Source organism: Eutrigla gurnardus, assembly GCF_963514095.1.
Source record: "Eutrigla gurnardus genome assembly, chromosome: 18".
NCBI lineage: Eukaryota > Metazoa > Chordata > Actinopteri > Perciformes > Triglidae > Eutrigla > Eutrigla gurnardus.
The window spans coordinates 13,012,952-13,036,129 of record NC_139929.1 but is presented as its reverse complement, the minus strand read 5'-3'; the positions used below and the strand labels follow the sequence as shown (position 1 = coordinate 13,036,129).

General features: G+C 41.8%; 1 protein-coding gene and 1 long non-coding RNA gene across 2 annotated transcripts in view; one reads left to right on the top strand and one right to left on the bottom strand.

Annotated features, from left to right (window-relative positions):
* The window catches only part of thtpa (thiamine triphosphatase), a gene marked incomplete at its 5' end in the record, with an annotated part of 479,666 nt that overhangs the window by 260,351 nt on the left and 196,137 nt on the right, over positions 1–23,178 (top strand). The window lies entirely within an intron of this gene.
* On the bottom strand, positions 15,904–21,696 carry LOC311028606. The gene is made up of 3 exons (XR_014598740.1): positions 21,385–21,696; positions 17,115–17,214; positions 15,904–16,002 (listed from the first exon to the last, which is right to left on the bottom strand). It is a non-coding gene; the product is annotated as an uncharacterized lncRNA (long non-coding RNA).

Sequence of the window (23,178 nt, the reverse complement as noted above, 5' to 3'; positions counted from 1 at the left end):
GAATGACTTTTCCATTTGCCTACTATGTAGTGTACTCAGTCAGAGATGTAGTGTACATTACAGGATGTATCATATCTTCAAGCCATCACATTTGCTATGTGTAACCTTTGACCTTAGGATCCAGCTATTTGTTGGACCATCTTATGAGAGCATGGAAAAAGCAACCAGAGAAGGACCTTGGAGTTTGAAAATGTCAGCAAACTTGACAGTTAACTCTCTTAAGCCAACAGGTTTCACTGGTAAAGTACTGTACCTGGTGAGCTAACTGCTAAGCAGCTAGCCAGTCGGAGGATATAACACAACAGCTTTCAGAGCTTTTTATTTACTCCGTACTGCCATTTAATCCCCGCTGGCATTTTTCTCACAAGATTGTACATTATGGTGGTCCCCATGAGACCTTAGGCCCGGTAACTGCGAGCAAGCTCATTAGCTTACTTTCTCACCGGCCACTGTGTATTCAAGGGTAGGGTTGTCTCCTGTCTCAAACTGTCTGGAAACCATTCCTGTTTTGTGGAGTGACTTTTCACTTGTAGCTTATATGCTGCTTTGGACCCTCTACCTCAGGTGTGTCATCTTTACTGATCCAGTAAAGGGCCGCTGTGGCTGCAGGTTTTCATTCCAACCAAGCAAGAACACACCTGATCCAACCAATCAAGGTGTGAAGGCAAATCAGGTAGGTGAATAAGTCGAGTCAGGTGTGTTCTTGCTTGGTTGGAATGAAAACCTGCAGCCACAGCGGCCCTTTACTGGATCAGTTTGACACACCTGCTCTACCTCTTCATTCCCTCAAAGGGCAGCATTGTCAGGTCAACTTGCTAAATGTTAACGTCGCTAATTTGCGTATCAAAGTTCACCAGAGTTGAACTCGCAAATTCATGTGGATTTACTTCGGACTAGCGAGATAATTCGACTTTTGGCGATTTCATTGTAGTGAATTGATTCTGCCATGAAATTCTGCCATTTAAAATGCTGGTGTGTCCGGCCGTTAGAATGAGAGTGTGACTGTTTTGATCCGCTATGACAGCTTTGTCCTTCTTCTCTCCTCGCTGTCAGTCTTGTGGGCGTGGCTACTCCCTCTCCTGTTCGGCGCCTAACGAGACACACCTGCAGCTCATCAGTCTCATCAGTGCCGGCTTATATACTCTGCTTCCTGCGATCACTCTTCACTCACACGGCGCTCGCTGACTCCTCTCCAGTCTGCTCACTTACCTGACTCATCCACTTACTGTCTTGGATCCCCGTCCTTCACAGAACCCCTGGACTCCCCGAAACCCCCAACAATCCCTGGGCTTCATGAAAATAAATCACTTCTTGTTTTAGTCAATTCGTTGTCTGTATTTGGGTAAAATGACCACAATGACTGTAGAATAAGTGAGAAGGACCATACAGTAAATGAGTGTATGCATGCAGCAGGGTGTCTGCAGCACATCACACAGCGAGGTCGGTCGGCTGGTCTGCTGTCTGCTGCGATAAGAGACGGGCGGCCTGTACAGACTCGCCCTGCAGTCCCCAGGTGAGCCGGCGGTCCTCAGCTATACTCATTATTTCCTCCCAGAGGAATGCCACCCAAGTCAGATGGAGAAACTGCAATCTGAGCAAGAATGCAGAAAAATACTTCAAGTAAGTGCATATAGTATGAAAACGGGCAAATATGAGCGCTGTCTGAGTCTTTCAAACACATCCCGGCAATGAAAATGTATTTATATAGCATTTCACACCCAAAGGGAATAAAAAAGTCACATCATCAGAAAAATATTAAATGAAAATAATAATACATTTGCTTGCAATATTGTTGCAAATGTAAATAACATATATGAAAGAAAATCTTTATAATAGAATCAATAATACAAAAGAGAGTAGCTGCAGAAAAAATAAATTCAGCATGTGCACAAGGATGGGAAAAGAACTGAAGTTGTGCACCGTTTCACAGTGAGAGATGTGCTCTCCTATTCCTCATCATGACACAGCAGAATAGGAGAAGAAGGGAGGTGGGGGCGGAGATTCAGTGAAAGTAAATGAAAAGAGTAAAAGAGATCAATGTAATTTGGATGTGATCTATTTTTAATGAGGCTCCAGTCATGGAGGGGTTAGAGAGCAGGCTGAGCTGAAGAGCAGCGAATGGAGGGGGGAGCAGAGACGAGGCAGTCGGGCTGCTATTGATCAAAGGGCTGCTGGAGGTAGGCTGGCACCAGGACTGGGCCAGGGTGACCTGCACTGCTGTACAGGCTCAGACAGGGAAACAAGATGTATGAGATGGACCCAGGTATAGGACTAGGAAGGGGTAGACATTTTGACTTGTCATAGTAGGAAAATAAAAGTTAATAAAATCCATTTTGTTTTTTTCAAAGTTAATAAAGCAATGTTTAAGTCGAGCCTGATCCCAGTCACTTGCACACAGTGACGCATACGGCTTATTACTGAAACAGAAACAACTGGATCGGGACTCTGTACTGGCCGATACCCAAAGACCAGGTATCTCCATCAGTATTGGGACTGAAAAAGTAAAAATTCCTAATCTAAAATCCAACTCATGTTTGTTTTCTGGTCCATTGGTAGAAGCAGTCACTTCCAAAAACGATTATAGTACAAATCACTGTCACAAAACGGCTCATGTCTCCTTCACAGTTGATTCAGCCTAACCCCGGCACCACGGTTCACTTTTTAAGGACAGCTCAGTAGTTCATACAGAAGCCAGAAGCTCAGATGACTGGGATACGTTGAGCCAAAGAGATAAGTGTCTCTCCAGGTGTGATCAAGACTTTCATCAAGGCTCCAGCAGTATCAGCGCATAGACAACAGCCGGTGTAATGAGGAGGACAGTAGCAGTAAAGCGCCTCAGGGTGGATTCTTGGCTTGTGTGACTCCAGGGAGGGTGTCACATCCTCCTTTAATCATTAAAGAAGCAGGAAGACCCCCATCTATCAACCACCATTACCATTTAACCCCCCCTGGCCTGTCTCCCTCTGTAGCCCCCAGCCATAGAAGCTGCTCAGCAAACCAGCCGGGCCTTCCTCCCACCAGTGGAGACAGACCAGTGGCTCCACAGCGCCTGATAATCGATGTCTGCCCCTCAGCACCCCGAGGCCCAGGCTGGCCTCTTCAGCTCCTATAAAGATGCCTGACACACATGCAAGCACAGTCGCAGACATAAAGTATGCACGTGTGTGTGTGTACGCTTGCGTTTGCATAGAAGAAGTACATTCAGATGCACACAATGGTCCCCTGACCCCAGTAAGAGGGGTGCGTTAATGCTGCCCACTCCCTGTGTGTCTCCATGCCTCCCTCCGCTGTGCAGACACAGACATTGACTGCTGGATCACAACCCCTTTACCTGAGTCAATAAAGTCCCTGCACAGAATTGATTTGGCAGAGTGGAAGTGGGGACAGGGGGGGGGAGCAACAGGACTCTGAAATCCATAGATGGATTTTTGACTCTCGGTGGCCGCCGTTGTCAGTCATCCCCCTTTTGTGTGCTGAGAAACCGGAGGGAAAAAGCGACTCGATAGGCGACGGTGTTATCTATCAGACTGATTATGCAGGACATCTGGCTTTATGCACATTACAAAGAAAGATTACAAACATTTAAAGATTTACCTCTAATGGACATAACCAAATAAGCTTATCCTTTCTGTTGCTTACAAATTCAGTTTTTATTTTGACTATGTTATACTTTGCTGTAATTGAAATGTCATAGGATCCAGAGAGCTTTTTTTTAGGCTCTACATAATCATTGCAATGGAAACTGGCCCCGATGAGAGTGATGAGTGAGAGGAACAAGGTAAGGGAAAGTTAGTCGTCAGATGTAACCCACCTCCTCACCCCTCACACATGGCCTCGACCTCTTTTACAGCTCTGAAAACATTGTTGGGAGTTTCTTGGGGAATAACCGAATGGTGGTCTGCACAGAAACCCAAACTAACAGAACCACTGTGTTACTGTTGATTAATGCTTTGAGCACTTGGTCCCATTCATTTTGTATTGCAGGAGTAGTGTTTCAAAAAAATTAATTAGCTCTTAATTTTAACACTGCACATCATATTTCAGCAAAGAAACATAATCTGTATGTACTTGAGCTGGAAACACACTTACTCAAAATGCCTGATGATGTAATTCATGCACCAACGTTTGGAAACACAATTCAAACAGGAGGAAACATTTGTTTGAGACTATTTTATGCTGTGGATGACAAAAGTTGAAAAAATATAATCATAAAAAATTCAATGCAGTATTATTTCCCTCGATACAGTAGCCTTCTACAGATGTTTATTTAGCTGCTTGACTAATAGCAGCATCTTGCTCTCAAAACGTTTTTAACATTTTTAAGAAGGGAGTAACAGATATGGATTAAAGGCATTTACAATCCCTGTGAAGAAAGAAGTTACAAATCAACACATGGGACAAACGACAAAAACACCTTCAGTGTGCCATTTTGTGTTTAAAGGCTATTGACTGGAATAAACGCAGGCTGTCAACCCTCCAAATCTTCTTTTAGATGTTTGCGACAGGAATTTTGCTGCGCTACGTTAGCTGACGTTTTAACCTGCTCACTACCTAGCTTAACGCGGCCAGTGAACAGGCAGATTTACCCATAAAAATGTACTGGATTCTCAAAACAACGGCTCTTTGATTTCACACACAAGTAAACACAAGCATTTCTAGCCAAAAATAATGGATTTCGATGGTGAGAGTGCCATCTCTAGCTAGGAGCTTTAGCTAGTGTAAGGTAATGCGTGTGCAAAAACTTGTTGGTTGACTGTTTCGAGCTGGCATTTTAAATGTTTCCAGTCAATGAGAGTTCAGTAAAAAGGTTTCATATATGACCTTAAGTGCTACATGATATGAATACAGCTTGGCTCACTAATGTGTTTTTAATTTTTTGGACAACAATGGAGCTTTATGGCAAAGAAGAAGAAGATACATTTGGATGCACACACAATACTTGTTATTGTTGTTTTGGGTCTTTTCATAAATGTATTGATAAAACTCGGAATATCACTAGACTTGACCTTTTTAAAGTTTGTGTGAATAAAACAGCGATAGTATCGTGCACCACCTGCTACCTCACATCAAGGTCTTGTTTTATTAGCGTCAACATAATAGCTCAGTGTATGTACAGGCCACATAGACGGGCTCTTTCCCCTAACTCCCAGCATGTAACCTATGAAATGACTTCATGAGTGGCGACAGCTTATCTCTCCCTGCGGATGGGATCAATAGACTGGCGCTCTTGCGTTCCTCGTTGACGTGAAACCTCAGAGACTGGCTATCATATGTACTGTAGGCCGCCTGCTTTGGGTAAACAACAGTCCATCTCGCAAGTCCAGCCCAGCCCCCATACGCCAGGGGGGTTACTGGGGCCGAGACGTGGCCGCCACTTTTTTATTTACCCTAACAAGACAGAAATGTTGTCATGCAGTCGTCAGCTTGTGTAGCGAGGACTGGGGAGACAGTCCTCTGGGACTGGAGACTCCCCTATCAGTCCATCTCGGAGACAACCTATTGTGTAAACAACAGGAACAACCTGTTGGCTGCAGGCGGCATGTCCTCTCATAGTAACACAGACCAGCAACTGTGGGTGTCAACAGGTTTTGGGACGTTAGTGATGATATCATTTTGTTTTTCTGCAGGGAAACATATTGAGGATGATGTCAGTTTGCATGCTGGAGCATCTGATAACACGAAGGACAAAGTGACTGCTGTCTCTTTAGTGGGTATAATAAAGAAAATATGCATGTAGTTTATCATTTTAATAATGTTAAAACAAATACTAAAACAGCCTCAGTCAGTGTTTCTTTTCCTTCATCAGGAGAACACACTTGCATCACATTATGGGCTAACTGTTATTAGTGCTTTGGTTCATGAAATTAGATTGTATTTGTCTGCATGCTCATTCAAAATATGCATTTTAATGCAGGGTGTCATACTATGGTTAAAATGATCGTATGTAATTAAGGAATATAATAAAAGGAGTAAACATAAAGGATGAAAATGTATTTATCTAATATAAATTGTATTAATTAAATCTTAAAATGCTGAAGGTCATATTGGGAGGAAATGCACCTTAATGATGAACACATCTAACGGCAAACAGGCTGCTCATATTGGTTGCAAATGGATTACAATTGAAAACACATGCACTTATTTTTTGTCAGTGTACACAATGAACCTTCAGTGGAACATGACTTCACTGTATGAGAATATATTAAAAAATAGAGTATAAAATATCCCAGAGCGGGGTTTCTGGAAAGCTGTTGTGAAACCTCGACACCCTCCAGCATCGGAGCTTTCACCACCTAACTCCAGCCCAATTCCAGGGCCCTTTGAGTAAAGTGAGAAGACTTTCTGAAATCCTGAAGAAAATTTATATCATAATTACTCTGGCCGCTTTGAGGAGAGAGGCTCGCCTCGGATCCCGTGTGCTCGGCCCGTACAATAGGTGGCCACTTTGCCCGTCTGAGAGGGATCCATATCACACACACCATTGTGAGAGTCTGCACAAAAGCGAGAGATACTTCATTACTCGAGTGTTCGCAGATCAGTTTCTTTTGTCCACTTTTGCCAGCCACCATTTTACACTGCTGGACAGAAAAAACAAAAAACAAAAAACGCAGTTGACAAGTGAATTTGGCTGTAACCCCTTGACCTTTCTGAATGTACGCCTGTAGTCATGTCTGTTTACACAGACGTACATATGCCAACACCCTGCGTAAACACACATAAAGAGTGAAAAGCTCTTCTGTCTATATGCAGAGCATTTAACGACGCTCACAGATGTCATGCAGAGTTTAACAGTTTGGGTGAGTGCTTACTAATTTATACGAGTACTCTGTGATTACGTTAGGCCTGTGCTTTTTCGACTGTGGGGTTGGATGAGGGATAGATTTGGACCCGAGACAAACTCTGAGGATGTTTTGGCCTGTTTATCTTCTGGATGGCTTTCTTGGCTCTTTCATGTCAAAACAGCCTCTCACACTGTCGCTAGCTGTCCTTAAATCTCTCTCGTTTGGGTCGAGTTTTTGTATTCTGTATAGGCTTGATCCCACTAAATGATGTATGAATGACACACTTACGTCATCACAAAGCAGTTGACTTGCTTTTGCCGTGTCCTTTCATTTAGTCTGCTTTGACTGAAATGTCAATAACAGACTAAATGACTGAAATGAAGGAGTTATGGCTGAGTGGAGGTGGACGAGTTACACAGGGGTTAGACCGGGGACGTGTTTTCTGTACTTTTATTAACGTTTTTGTTTTTCCTAAACCTTAATTAAATTAAACTAAATAGTTTACCGTCACCATTACCGTAGTCTTGTTGCCTAACCATAACTGCACTGATCATTGTCGTGGCGTGAAATAAAACATGAAAAAGCTGTTTCACAATGTTGACCCTGTTGCATGATATGACATGAGAAAAGCTTAAATGAGTATCATAACACCCAGAATTTCCATAAAAATACTGTGAAATTGATCAGTATTCCTATGAGATCACGTTGTCTGTATCTACTAACTATTCATGTTCATAATGAAACTTGTGGTAAACACAGAGCCCTCCTCAAAGATAAAAATTTCACTAAAAGTAATATAAAAATGAGTTATGGCAAGATTCACAAAAAAAACGGCCCTTCAGCAAATGTTTTCTTTTTAGATTTTTTTGAAGTAACAGAAAAGTACATCTACAGACAAATGTTATTCATGACTTTATGAAAGTTCACTCATTAAAAGCATACTCAGTATTTGTATGTTATTCTTGGGACATAGTTAGAGTAATTGTCACTTCTGAGTCAATTGTTTTGCATGTTGTCATCCACTCTTTACATCAACAAGTGTTTTCTATCTGCGCAACACGTCCTCAACAAATCCTCCAAATGAAACACCTTTTAGTTGATCAGACACTCCTATTGGCACTTTTTGGTTGCTTGGGTTCAGGCACGAAAATCAACTTGGTTATGCTCAGGAAAAGATTGTTTGGTTTATCCTTAACTGTCTTCGTCATGGTTATAAAATCGAGCATGTGGTAAAAGTTATGAAGCATTCGTGTCAAATCAAGACTTGATTTGCCTTTCACATTTTTTTTTTCTTAAAGTGAATTTCAGCTCATCCCATATCAAAAGGGAAATATTGGTGTTGAAGTTAAAGTGGACTTGCAAAATCTCTTTAAATTTAAGTGAATAACCTGCTGAGTGCTAAAAGGTCGACACTCTCTGACCTTGGTCGCCAGCAATACACCTGCCAACACACACACACACACACACACACACACACACACACACACACACACACACACACACACACACACACACACACACACACACACAATACAGATAGTCATAGTGCATTACATCTGTGTGAAAGATATGTCAGCAAAAGGCCCAGCAAAGAATGTGTTAACAAAAGCTGAATCTGATTCAAACTCGATCGCCTCTCCACACCTCAGACCTGCTGTCTATCCTGTCATCCTGATTGCTGTCCATTCCTGCACAGCTCAGCCTCTCATCCTGCTCCCACATCCTTCTTCGGGAAATCCACAAACCGAGAGAGAGAGAGAGAGAGAGAGAGACAGAGCTAAAGCAGCGGATCATATTGACAATTATTTCTGTGAGGCTGGCTCCAGGCAAATTAGATTGAATGGGCTGGAAAACAAGTTACATCAATCAAATTAGGTTATGATCAGTTGTGCCTCACATAAATCTATCTTAATCATTCATCCCAGCATAAAGTGCAGCGACGTTTGCTCAGACTGAGCGCTGCATATGTGCTCGGGAATGCACTGCTTGCATGTCTGACATTCTGTGCCGAAATTCCCTGCTGCACTGTGGGTGAAGCCCGGGCGCCCTCTGCCCCACTGTCTCTCTCCACCAGTGCAATGTGAATAATGGAGTAATTACAGGAAGCGAGGCCCGACCGCTAAACATTTTCCTAACCAGAGGATCTGGGAGAGGGATTCTCCATTTGGAGAGAGAGAGAGAGAGAGAGAGAGAGACGGCTGGAAAAGAAGTCTGCCTCTAATTTTCAATAACTGGATTAAAGATTAGCGACTCCTCCAACAGTTTGTATCGTATCAGATTGATGGACTGTGGGTTTGTGTGTGCGTGGTCGCAGTTTGATTGCATGCATATGGATGACCCAAAAGAAGAAGAAAAAAACACAGTGGCGGAGCGGGAGGTCTTGTCTTACCAAGGTCACATTAAATCTGGGTTTTTAGTTCCGACATGTGCGGGTCTCTGAAATCAAAGGGAATCATTACATCTAAGCGCCACCACAGGACGATGCTGCACTCACAGAGACCTGATCTGGGGGAAATGTTGATTCATAAAGAGAATAAGTGGCAAAGATGAATGAGGTGGAAGACACAAAGGCGTGCACTGGATGTATTAAACAGTAAGATTATCCACTTCTCATGGTGCTCAAATAGAGTGTATCTGCTGCGATATGTGACTGAGTAGATGTACACATTGTATATATCCCTTCACATAGGTGGCTCAGCCCAAGATTCCCTTCAGAATTATTCTTCACAACAAATTTTAAACCACTTATGTATTTTACCATCAGCTAAATTTAGTTTTTTTTTTTTTTTTATCTCAATGGGAGTCCTGGTCTAAATAAAGGTCAAATAAAAATATCCTCACTTTCAGAAGACAAGACTCCTAAATCACAAAAGGAGATGTAAATACTTAGGGGGGAGCCCAAATGTCCTCACTTTAAAGGTCTAAAAAATGGTCCCCACAAGGATAGATGTATAAGTATGTACACACACCGCGCTCATGAAAATATACAGTACCACACAGAAAAAAGCATTGCCAGCACATAAATGAATACTGAACAGATATTCTGCCTCTCTGCCACACACAAAGTAGTCATGCTAAATATTCTTAGCCCTTGACAACGGATCACCCAGGGATCCAAGAAGTTAAATATCTATAATTCAGGGGCCTCTTCTCAGCTCAGCCACCACTGAGTCTTTCACATACCCACACTGAAAGCTCGTGCTCTCTGACCCCAGCTGTGGTGTCCCGCAGGGCCCGGGGTCGGCCCTGGGTGTCCCTGTCGGTGTGGCTCCGGATGGGTCAGGAAACACTGGGCTGCTCCCTCCCTGCTCCCCAACGACCCCTGAGGACCCCGAGGTGGCATTTCCCCTTCGATTAGAGCTAAAAATACTGAGGCTGCTCTGAGGGCCACGGCCCCTGGGTGATCATGATGGAGGGAGGAAGGAAGCAGCTTTTCCTGCCCTCCTCTCTCCTCATAAGTCATTTGTCATCCCTCTCTCTCTTTCTTTCTCTCCCTCTCATTTTGTCTCTCAACTTATTTCCCCATGACTTTTTGTCAGATGGAAAACTTGCCGCACAAGTAAGGAAAAAAAAGAGAAAACATGAACCCGCTTCACCTCTCTCGGGACAAGAACACCCACGACATGGAAAACTCTTTGAAACCAACGGTGCAACAAATGTCATTTGAACTGACAGTAAACAAGACCATAAAAGCAGGGTGGAGAGCTCTGAGGGTTGCTTTAACCTCTGGATCGGACTTGAGCTAATGTGCCATTAATGCCCAGGCGCACTCGAATAAACACAACATTTGCAAGTTCAATGCTTGGTCCAAAACGGAAAAAGGTTGGCTTGCATTACCATCAAGCTAATCATCTGCTATTCTGAGTAAACACTGAGTTTGTGGTCCTGAATTAAAAGATTTCCCTCCTCGAAGAGGATGGCACAGCATAGCCCCATGACACAGCTTAAAGGGAGAAACAAGAATTGTAAATCAAAAAAAGTAGATTTAATTAGTTTAGACAGACATGACAAAAACATCCTCTCGTACAGTATAAAAGATTACTCCCATGATTGGATTATTTGTAAAACCCCAAAATACATCACTCTTTGGCAGAACTTTCAATTTCAATGAATAAATGTTTGCATATCTCATTTCCTCATGTGGATGCTTGAGCAATGTCAACTACTAGGTTGAAATACAGTCAGTGTTGAAAGAAAGATTTGAAAATAAAGTATCTTTTATCCAGGCAATTAATCTCCCTGGCACACACACTGAAATGCTCCCATTAAGAAAAGCCTCTGCCTTGAAATATTAATGGAATTTTAGTCATTTTGTTGACTGTGAGTTTTATTTTGAAGCCGTGCAGGCAGGAGCTGTTGAAGTGTGTGAAATTAAGGGATCAGCAGCGTGGTTTGATTGACATGTTTACAAAAGAGCAGGTGTACAAAAATTATGATTTCGTGAATCAGCATTTATTCCGCGTCCACACCCATCCCAAAGAAACAACTTCGATCCACTTTTGCCAAAGAACGTCGGCACTTTGATCTTTGAAGTTGTGCATGAGAATAACGCAGGGAAGAATGTACATGCACCCAATCAGGGCTGGTTATTATGGTCAAATGTTTTAGGGACATGTTGTATGATCTAAAAATGAAATCAAAAAAGAATATTCAGTATATATCAGCAACAAAATATGGGCATAAAACCAACAATAACATACCTGTAAAATCCTTAACGTAGAACAAAACAGTGAAATAAAAGGATAAATAACACATTTCTAAACTACATTGGGATAACATCAATAAAGGCTGAGCAGCAATTCAGCAATGTTACTAGGCGCCAACACAGAAATACCTTGCAGTAAATAGTAAAGTTAATACTCCAAAACTGACTGGCAACCAGTAAAGCCAAGTACGGGGTGATGTGATCTTGATCTCTTACAATTTATGAGTTTTGTACTAAATGAAGGAATTGTTTTTTTGGCTTAACCTTGAATGCAATACAGTACAATACAGGACAGGCAAAAATAATGATACATTGTGGCATTTTAGTTCCAATCCAGTTTACAAAAGACCAAAATGGAGTAAGAATAAAGTTATACAGACGGCCAGAAAAGTTTGGACAGTTTGGGCTATTGTTATCCTGAATCATCAGCTGGCAGTACCCTCATGGGAATTCAAATTCTGGTGACTGCCCTGAGTAATGCAGCAATTTCATGTTTCTGATGTGTAGTTTCATGTTCTTTGGTGTCACAAAGTAATAATTGATTAAAAGAATTATAATAATGCAAATTGAGTGCATGTTTTGAATAATGACTACCAGGTCGAGACCGGACAAAAAGGAGGCGTCTGCACAGTAATGACTTGATGACTTAATAAAGTACACGGAATGGACATGACAGCAGTTTTAAAACCTACCCACATGTGCTTATATAGATGGCCTCATACAGAAACATTATAAGACCATATTGCTGAACAGATTTCAGAATTGACAGGTAGATTTGTTATAAGTTTAGCTATTGAAATCATGCTAAATCTGCTGTCGTGACATCCTGTGGTTAATTTGTTTGCTTCCCAACCACAAACAAGCCACACCAGACTCTTAAAAGCAGACCGAGACCCACCTTCTCCAGCGGACTCGGCGGAGAACAAAAAGGGGGCCAAGAATGGAGCCTTGGGGAACACCACAGGTCAGGTGGGCCACAGAAGAGGAGGCATCAGCAACAATATCTGAAGCTCTGCTCAACAGTGTGATGCAGTTTCCCAACCCATGTAGCCCATAGATGATCCGACATTAACAAACTCACTGTGATCAATATCTAGTCTTAAAACCCATATTTGTGACATGAAAACAAACGCCCTGCTATAAATCAAAGCACTGAGCAAACACATCATGTTCCCACTGCTCAGTGTTCGATCAAATGTCACTTTCAGGCATTTGGTCCGCGTTTGTGTTATGAATCATAATTAATACGGTTTTGGTTATGCCAAACTGTTCTTTGGCTCATTTTCACGTGTGAGGTTTCTCTTTTAAGACCTTGTTAATACCTATGAGTCATATTTCCAGTTCTCCAATAAATGTAAATCCTGGTTTGTCAAAAACTGTAATATATTGTACAGTAGGCTCCTTTGTAGATTGATTTGTGACTACAAAGCTGACTTGACAGACACATTCAGATCAAAAGGGGATAAAAGAATCAAACTTTAACATAAAGATTACTTTATTATTTCTGACCCTGCAATGGAAAGAATTTCAGAAAAAAAAATAATCTTGGCTCCTTTGAATGTAAATGTTTACCATTTTTGCTCATTAGCCCATACAAGCTCTCTCTGTCTGCTACTTCCTTGTTTGCACGCTTTCTCAAACATTTTTTTTCTCGTGTCGGATGTCTGTCTCTTGTTCTCACTCTCACTTGCGTTCACTTTGTTCTCTCTCTCTCTCTTTCCGCCGCCGTCTCAGCTGCAGTCCATATGATATCTGGGCCTCTGTGATGAGTCTATTTTATAATTCGGTGTGTTTTCAAAGCCATTATTACAGCATATTTATATTTTGAAGCCGACTCTTGGCCCCCGCCATGTCGGAAGACAATTACTAGGAAGCTCATTTTGTGGAGCCCTGTCTGGTTCTGTTAGGAAACGGAATAATAAATCATAGTGGAGGCAGACCAAGTGGATAATAGCTGGAGTCTGACGACGATGATAGAAATTAATATTTAAAATCGTTAGTGAAGCTATTTCGGCCTATATAATCACTTTAATCTGAAACTGTCTTGACTGTATCTCACATCATAAATGTTGAAATCATATCGTAAGTAATGTAACCAACAGGGTTTGCACTGTAATGTATTTCCAGGAAGGTTTTATGAAGGTTTTCATACAATATATAATGCAGTTCATGGGTCTAGTCTTTTACACCACTCACTGTTAGACCATGGACCTTCTGACTATCAAAAGTAAATCATTCACAATGTTTATTTTATTTTAATACCAAAACACAAGTCTTCTCATTTAATTATCTAGACATAGAGTGTGTCCAAGAAGTATCCAAGGACGCTTTAAGGCATCACATGGGTGATTGTGGTGTCTATGTTGTAATCGCTGAACTTGTAAACTGACCGACTGTCCCATCTCTTAAGCCCCCGCTGTCTTCCTCTCACATAACCGTCCTGCCACATCCCCAAAGCAGCAGCATCCGTCTAGGAACAGAGGCTGTTTTCTCTCCTTCGGGACAGTCTGGTGCCAGAGAGAGCGCTGTGGGTAACCCCCCCCCCCCCTCCCCCACCACCCCGGCAAACAAACCACAAACAAACCCGCCGGGGCCCCCGGCACCAACACAACCACCGGCCCCAGTCCCTCAGTCTGCCTCAGTCAGCTGGCTGTCTCTCTGTGTGTGTGTGTGTGTGTGTGTGTGTGTGTGATTGTTTGGGGTGAAAACGAAATAAGTATTTTCATTCAAAAGTCAGCAGCTTCATGAACTTTTGTGTTGCAAAGGTATCATACGTGCTAAAAATGTTGCATAATAACGTGATTATCATTGATATACTTTAAGCGTAAATCCAACGTTCTGGAGCACATTTTGTGGAAGAAGTGATACATTGTGCTTCTACCTTGATGGTAATAAACAGAACGACAACTGTGAGGCAGGCTGAGCAAAGGGAAAGACCGCAGGATGACTTGGTTCATTAGCAAGATAATTTGTGTTGATTTGCGTTACTTTTGTATGACGCGGCAGAGATGACGGAGGGGGATTTACCTCCAGGTAGACACCAACAAGGATTCATCCATCATGGATGAAATAACACTATCGCTGCTTTGTACATGTTGTGAAAGTCTCAGATATACCGTGAAACCAAATGCTGTCTGGTTCATGACATCATCCAGAGATGCTCTGTGAATTTCAATGAGCTGTACACAACACAATTATGCAGAAAAATGACATGGGTCATGGTTTGTTAGATCAGTCTGCAAGAAGACAAGCAAGCACCTTTTTTAATGTTTTTTTTCTAAATGGAGTTCTGAATGCCTATATCTGCTGGCTTCACCAATATCCCAGAAATATTGGCCATTGCCCAAAGATGCTAAATAAGACACATAGTAAATGGGATTCAATATGTTGTATATTGTTTTTATTATCTTAGTTTAGTGTTAGCTTGCTAATATATGCTATTAACCATTCAACACAAATATCATTCAGGGTTTTTTTTTTTAGGTGTTTGGTCAAAAACCAAAGTATTGAAGTAATTTTAATTTTGACCTGATGAAAGGATTAACAGAGTGACCGTGCAGCATTTCATGGCAATCCATCCAATAGCTGTTGAGATATTTCAGTCTGGACCAAAGTGTCGGTGCAACCGACAGACTAACATTGCTGCCCCTAGAGAATCATGCCACTAGCTAACTAAATATAAAGTGTCTTGGCTCTATCCAAACAACTCAACTGAGATCATTTTGCTCAACTCTGTGGTTGAATAAACTACAGTAGGTGTTGAGTTAACACTCCGCTCTGCTGTAGGCCAATAAAATTAGCAGTCCTATTATAAGTGTATATGCCTTTCATGAGTATCTTTATATGTCTGTGCATGGATAAGTCAAGCTTTTATAACAGTTTCATTGAAGTCATGTAAATGTGATAACATACCCTTTGCTACATGAGAGAAGTTGGTTTAGTCCGACTGTTTTCTCAGCACTCTTTCAGGGCGGGTTAACGTCTTTATTGTATATTACAGAGGAGAAATAAAGTGTAATTATCCATGTTAGTTAAAAGGCCACCAGCCGTGCTGCCAACACACAATGGATGTGTTTAGCTTGCTTAGTTTTGTTTAGAGTTCTTAATTTATACCCCAAACAAATAATGACAGAAATTTTCCAACTGTATTACCTTCAATCTATTGCTGACTCATAAGGTTTAAGGGAAGATGCTTCAGCAGGGAAGCTATTTCTAAACGTGCTCCAGGTTTGGTTTTACAATGACATCTCTCAAAAAGTCAACTTCCCTCACTGCATGTGAACTGTGAATTGGATCTGAACATGTCACAACTGGCAAAGAGACGCTCTCAGCGGTGATTAGCTTTAAGGAGAGGTGAGGATAATTAATAGAAATTACCTCTGACAGTTGCTCAACACCGTTTCTTGTAAAATTGCTGCCGAAAAACACTCCCAGGGTGACAGACATCTCCAAAAGACAGCGGGAAATTAAATTGCCGTTGTAAGCGCCTGAGGAGATTTTCGGGGACGGTACTTCCTGAGGAACAAAAGACACCACAGTTCGCCTACGCTTTTAATAGCTTCAATACAAAATTAATAGTTGGGAGTAAATCTGTACCTGATGACATTTAAAGAATAAACAATTAGACGTGTTTTTCTAGACACAAAAACATACTACTAATCTGTCCATATGACACAGCGGGCACGCAGCCAGAAGCAGACATCACACCCAACCAATCCAGTGCCTGGGGGGATGAGAGGGCGAGGAGTGATTTTGGAAACTAATGTTCACTTGGCCCTGTCTAATGAAGCATTTAATACACAGCCCTGGGAATGCAGAACAAGCATGAATCATGCGGCAATTAAACTCTGCTCCAACATCTACTGGAAAGTAAAAAATACATAAAATGCTGCTGCCGCAAGCTGAAACCGGGATTCTGAAAGAGTCAACAATGTGTCAAAGAAATGCTTCTTGTGTAAAAGCTTTGATGTCAAAATCTATTGGCCTGTATGGAGCTGATTTTCATGTGGCATGCATTTCTCTTTGCAGCATTTTTTTTTAATGAGAAGCTGAGCGGGGTCAACAATAATGGTTGTGTATTTGTTTTAGCATGTTGGATGGGAGTTGCTGAAGAACAAATCAAGTGCCAAAAAGCTAGAGAAACATATGAAAAGCATTTGAAAGCCAATTAATAGATGTTTAGCTAGCACTAATATGTGCAATGCAAAACCCGTTTTCAGATCCCATCCTGTCGTTGTGTGTAACTAATTGATCTTTACATAAATTCAGGGTTACAGAAGAAGACATAATGAGAAGATGTGTCAAAAATAAACAAAGTAAAATAAATATCTAGAGTCTACAGCCATGCTAACAGATCTGGCTGTACAGTCTTTACCAACGGTATTTACATAGTAGTACTAGTAACATTAGCATGCTAACAATGACATTGCTAACATGCTAATGTTAAACTGGTATAATGGTTACCATGTTCATCAACTTAGTTCTGTTTTAGCAATAAGTAGCACTTCACTAAGTACAGTTGAGAATGATGGGAATAGGACATGTATTACTCATCCTCTGGAGACCATGACATTTCACAGCAATTCATACCGTATTTAGATTTGTCAGTAAAAACTAAAGATACTAACCTCATGGTGGTGCCCAACGAAACGTCAGGTGATCACCAAAGTCAGCATGGATCCTCTGGGGATCTTGAATATCTGTACAAAATGTTGATCCAATGGTCCACTATTAAATGTAAAAAAAAAAAAAACCCAAACAGGATGTGAAATGATTGAAATCCAAAGGAGGCACTTTGTTGATGTTTTTATAGATTCAGAAAAAGTCCCGGGAGGAGAGCCCCTCTTTCAAACTCCCTTTAATCTACTGAACACAGTCTCACAGGATCTCTAACAGTGTATTTACTTAATCTTCCAGATTTGGAGCTTGGCTTAAAATGTTCCTCTAATTATTATAAAAGAGGAGTCAAAGGGACCGATGAGACAAGCTTTGTACAATCCCATCTTGCTTTATTTTTTTACCAAATTCTGCCACAATATTCAATATATATTTACCACATCTCAAGCCTTTAACCAGCTCTCAGTGCCATTGCATTTCGCATTAGATGTGTCATGACACATGAATTGTTGTCATTTTATTGTCATTTTATAAAATTGTGAAGCCGTATTACACTCCTGCTGTAAGATGTTATACAATTGCGATTTGTAAGAATTTTGCCCTTGAGACAAAATTGTTCAATTAAATTCCCATTGGACATAAATAGTTTTTAAACATTATCTCATATAATACCGGCAAAATGCTGCTGCTCCAAACATACTTGTTTTTCCACTCCGTCCGTATAGTTGACATTTAGTTCCATTCAAAAGCACAACTTAGTTTCTATTTCTAGAGAGAGAAAAAACCCAAGAGGCGAGATCAAGCCGAAGAATAATGAGGGGAGTTTTTCAAGTGTAGCAACAGCAGGACTCTTTTGAGAGAAAACATTATGATTGCATTAGATGAGTTGGCAGCCCGGAGTCAGCACTTCTCTGTGGGTTTTTTGTTGCGCTGTGACCGAGCCTGTTTACGATCTCAACCCTGGCTTTGACTGCAAGCAAACGGCGCGATCCAAACATAAAGGTTCCGCAACTCAAACCGGCATCGCGTTTATTCAGCCAACTCACTGTGTATTGTTCCTGAGCAATTACACGACCATCCCATGTAGGACACAATGAAACCAACACAAACAGAAACCCGATCTCGCTTTGAGTGGTTCGCTGTCCATTCAGCCTGAGACAGCGGGGCTGTGTAATGTGTGTGTGAGTGCAGAACAACATTACATTTCATTCCACAAATTATTCCCATTTTCCCCTTAAAGAGCAAAGAGGAGCTCCACGAGGAAAGGAATGCAGGAGTATCTTATCCACCAGCTATTAGTTGCTATAGCATCAGTTTTATGATGACATGCTGGGAAATGGGTGCACGCTGGACGCCACCCTGCTGGACTATTGATAATTGGGAAATATTTACAGCACTCCTCAGCGGTAATGAGTCAGCTTTATTTACCTAGCGATAGGGCTTTATTGCTTTTATGGCGGGGAACTAAAGCAATTACCAGTTGTAGGGCAAACAACCTGCAGGTCCCTCCCTGTGTGTGTGTGTGTGTGTGTGTGTGTGTGTGTGTGTGTGTGTGTGTGTGTGTGTGTGTGTTTGTGTGTGTGTTGTCTGAGTGGCCACAGACCTCAGCTCACCTGCCAAATACCATCTGTCATTTCACATGTCAAGGACTGACATTTCACTTAGTGGTTCATGTAAATTAAACTTTATGGATTAGTTTTATATGCAATCGTCTTCCACCGGCTCCCTGCTCATATTGACTTTCTTGGGAGTATTTTTCTTGGTTTTTAAAATTGTTCCATTTCCCAGGCAGCACAGGCAGACATGCTCAGATGCCAGTTATTTGTATTGTGGTGGATATTGAACTTTAATGGATCATTCTTGAGCTTGCACATTGTTTTCTTCTCTTCTTTTTGATAAACAGTTTTGCCTCAAGGCATATGGCAGTGCTAGGGTGGGGCTACTTGTGCCTATAGGCGCAAATCATTTTGCCATAGTCCCACCAAGAAATTAGCAGCGGTTGCCATTTCTCACTGGAGACAATTTAATAGTTTTCCCAACTGCCACATTCTGTGCATTGACTTCCCAAGGCTCATATCCAACACAATTCCACGACAGTTCGTGAAATTGTCAAAAAATTGAAATCTGCTGATTTGCTCACCACAACATTAAAACTAATGCATTTCAGTTGAAAGCATCTTTAGTGCCTGCACCGCATTCGATTTAAGCAAGAAAACCACCGATTTAGGTTTAGGAAAAATGTCATGGATAGCCTTAAAATAACTACGTAGTTAGGTTAAGGCAATAAAAATGTTAAGTTGGCTTTGGGACATATGGCACAACAGCTCTGATCATTACATAGTCACGTGGATGCGTTTCATTTGAGTGTCCACCATGAAAACAAATAAAATTAGTGCACAACACACACGGCCACCAAATAATATAAAGGCTGCAGCACCACAAAGTTAAATGTGCAATATAAGTTCCATCACTACTGCTGACCTACTCACACATACATTTTTCTGAAGCCGTTTTTTCCTATAAAAAAAAAAAAGAAATCCCGCCCACACAAGCATGGTTGAAAAAAAATTCTCTGTCTAGAAGAAAACCCTGAAGCACATTACTAACACCTCACAACACTGACATTATAAGCCAAAACTCTGTTTTCCATGTCTGCGTGTGAACACTGAAAACTGAATTTCTGAAATCGTCGAGTTTTACAAGAGCTCCGTTTTCAGTGACCTAAAACGTTGACCAAAAGCCAAAATGTATTGAAAATGCGACACAGAAATATCTGTATTTGTGTCACATTTGTGTATATTTGAGCTCATCTGCACCACAGCATTACAGAGTGCTATCTGTCAGAGATGTTGAATGTTGAATATAGTCTGCCCCTGCTCTACGTGTGTGCGTCGTGTGTGTTTATGGGTTAGACTTAGAGGCAGCTATAGGTTTGTCTTTGACCTTTTACTCAGACGAACCACAGGCTGTCTGCCCGCCGACATGCGTTTCATTTGAGGGTTTATGTGTTTGCAAGGAACAGCAGGAGCGGGAAGTATCATGCCACTCAGCTCTAAAGTGCTCTCCCGACCACACTAACGCACCCAATATATTTTTAGACACTGTGGCTTTTTTTCCGTAAGCTCCTCTCTGATGTATGATGAGGGCCGGGTCGGACAAATATTTAGATTTGGACCCACACGATACCCAATCGCTGCAAACAGGTCCTAACCCCCTTGTGATAAACACTCAAAAGAAGCTTTCCCCTCCACATTAGCCCAATTACTGCTTTCTCATCAGAAGTCGAGGACCAAAATATGGCTTCCCATTTTCATAGCAGTGCAATCATATAGCCACTGTAATCATGTCATCACAATGACAACTGCTGTATTCCGTCAAGCGAGCGAACCTCATATAAACACAGACGCTGCGTTAACAGACTTTTTCTAGGAGCGCACATGACCGAGGCAGGCAGGCTTTAAAACAAAGACGGTGTAAATGTGTGAGTCAGTTATCGGCTCCAGTGGAGCTATGCGAGGCTTCCAGACAGGCCCGCATTGATGTGAAAGTGTTGCCCCCTCCTAGGTGACCCCGGGGCAGAAGGGGGGTCATGAGGGGCAGGCGGAGTACGTTGAAGGCCCAGGGTGTGATGGTTATCTCTGGGGTAGAGTTACAGAGAGTGGTAAGGGGGCGTTGGAGGGTGGTGGGCACTGGGATTCTTGTCTGATCACAGAGGGAGCCACTGTTTCTCCAGGGGTCCCTGCTTTCTGCCTGTGGGCCCCAACCGCCCAAAACCCCACCTCCAAATTCACCTTCCCGTCACACAGCCACATTCGGCTCCAGGGAAAAGAGGAATCTGCACCAACTGCTGCCTCCAATCCTCTCAACCAGCGCCACTTTTCTCACACACACGCTGTAGACACACACACTCACACAAGCACAGACAAAGAGACTAACGTGTCACAAGTCATTCCGTCTTGAATTACACCCTAAAACATTTGAATTTATTGGTGCAGATTTACCACAGGGTAGGCATTTTGTATGACAACGGGGAGAAGGGGACCCGATTTTACACACAAAAACTTGTATAAAACCTCTTGTTTCTCCAGGGTGAGCTGTGCGTGAAGTCAGATAAATGTCCTCAAGTGATGTCACTTGAGTCAGCGCCAGTTGAAGCTGAACACTTCAAGTTTGAGACTGAAAAAATGTGGGGGTGTGGAGTTAGAGAGATGTGAGCTAACTAGGGCTCTGTAGCCCCCTCCCTCATCTAGTATTATATTAGCTGCAACTAGCATGACACACCTGAATCTTTGACCGAACTGTCAGTGGCCAAGTTGCATTGTGGGTGCAAGGAAAGCAAGGAATAAAAAGGATGGGGTACCGGTTCCTGCATCCGTGGTATTTTGTAAATGTCCGTTGTGAGTCTGATGGTAAAACATCTCCTTCTAGGGGTGGAAACTAGACCAAGTGGTTTGTTGGAAGTGCATTTTGCGGTGCAGGCTCACAGACAGAGCATGTCAGGGCCTGTCCGGATGGCCAGTAGTCAGCGGCTTCCTCCTCATCCTGACGGCAACATGTTATCTCCTCTCCCATCACAGCTTTCCTCAAAGAAAACTGCTATCTGCTGGAAGAAGAGGGGAGGGTTCAGGCCAGGAGCAAGTCTGCATGGAATCCACATGAATATAAACAGTTTTTCTGTGTCCTTCTTTTAAAGGAAACCAATCTTAAAGTTGAAGCCTGAAGGCTGAAGGCGTCGGAGACCCCGTGAATTAGTTACGTCTGACTGAGGATAGAACATTCTGCTGGAGAAAACGACTTTACTACCAACTACTTCTGTACGTGTGCAAATTAAGGCCAAATGGAAAAAAGTATTGCAGCACATTTATGTGCATCTATGTTGGAATGTGTGAGCAAAACCTCTCATTAAGGAAAATGTAGACAGTATACAGTTTTCCAGTAAACAGTATGCAAGTTGAGCTTTTGTTCTCATTCCATTACCCAGTTTTAGTTTCCTCTTTTAGTTTACATTTTAGCTCTTCTTGGAATATCAAGATTGGACACCATCCTGTTTTTGTTTGGCCGTGGATAAAATCCTTTTAACCAATAACCTTAAGTCGACCTTTAGAAAAGTGAAGCCAAAATTGAAGTGCCTTACACCTGCATTCTCTCTGCTGTCCATCAGAGGGTGACTCCTCTGATTGCAAAAAGAAGTCTCACTTGATTCATTATCTCAGTAAACATTGTAAACGTGAGTTTATGGTGTCAATCTCTAGTTCCAAGTCCCTTAAATCCAGCATGTTCATTTAGTTAATATGCTCCATTTAGGGTCAAAAAGACCACAAAGCAGGGTATGATTTAGGACCCGGTCCCGGATAAGCGGAAGACAATGGATGGATGGATGGATTTAGGGCGGGGCTACTTGCATAAGTCGCTACTGTCATTGTCCGGTCTTGGGGTTGTAATTTAGGTAACTAATATTTTGGTTCAATTCAATTTTATTTATTTATAAGGCACCTTTCATACAGGGAATGCAACACAAAGTGCCGTTGCCTAAAAATGTCTTGGTTAGTTTGATTGAACTTACCTCCACCACATATCTCTTGCTTGGATGTATAGAGAACTCAGTGGCACATGAAACAAAAAAAGTTTGACTTCAGAGTATAGAATTCAAATAATCACATATATTCATTGCATTTTACTGGGCTCGTACAGCATTAGCATTACCTTTAGCCTCACCTCCCAGCCTTTGGTCCAGCCTCATTCACAATGAATGGAAGAAGGAAAATAACTAGCCTAATGATTTAATTAAATATTCAAGTGTTTGTACTGTGAGGTTGATTCACCTACTTGGGGAAAAGTATTTTTAGGTGATGGACATGTAAATTGTAATCCCACCCTATGTACAATTAGCTTAATATCCGTTCCACCTTTCAAAGGTTTCTAGTGCAGAAAATAATAAAATGGCTACGGCCAAAACTTTAAGAACTTTAAGGATTTAAATGTGTAAATCTCTCTCTCTCTCTCTCTCTCTCTCTCTCTCTCTCTCTCTCTCTCTCTCTCTCTCTCTCTCTCTCTCTGTGTTACACACATACACAC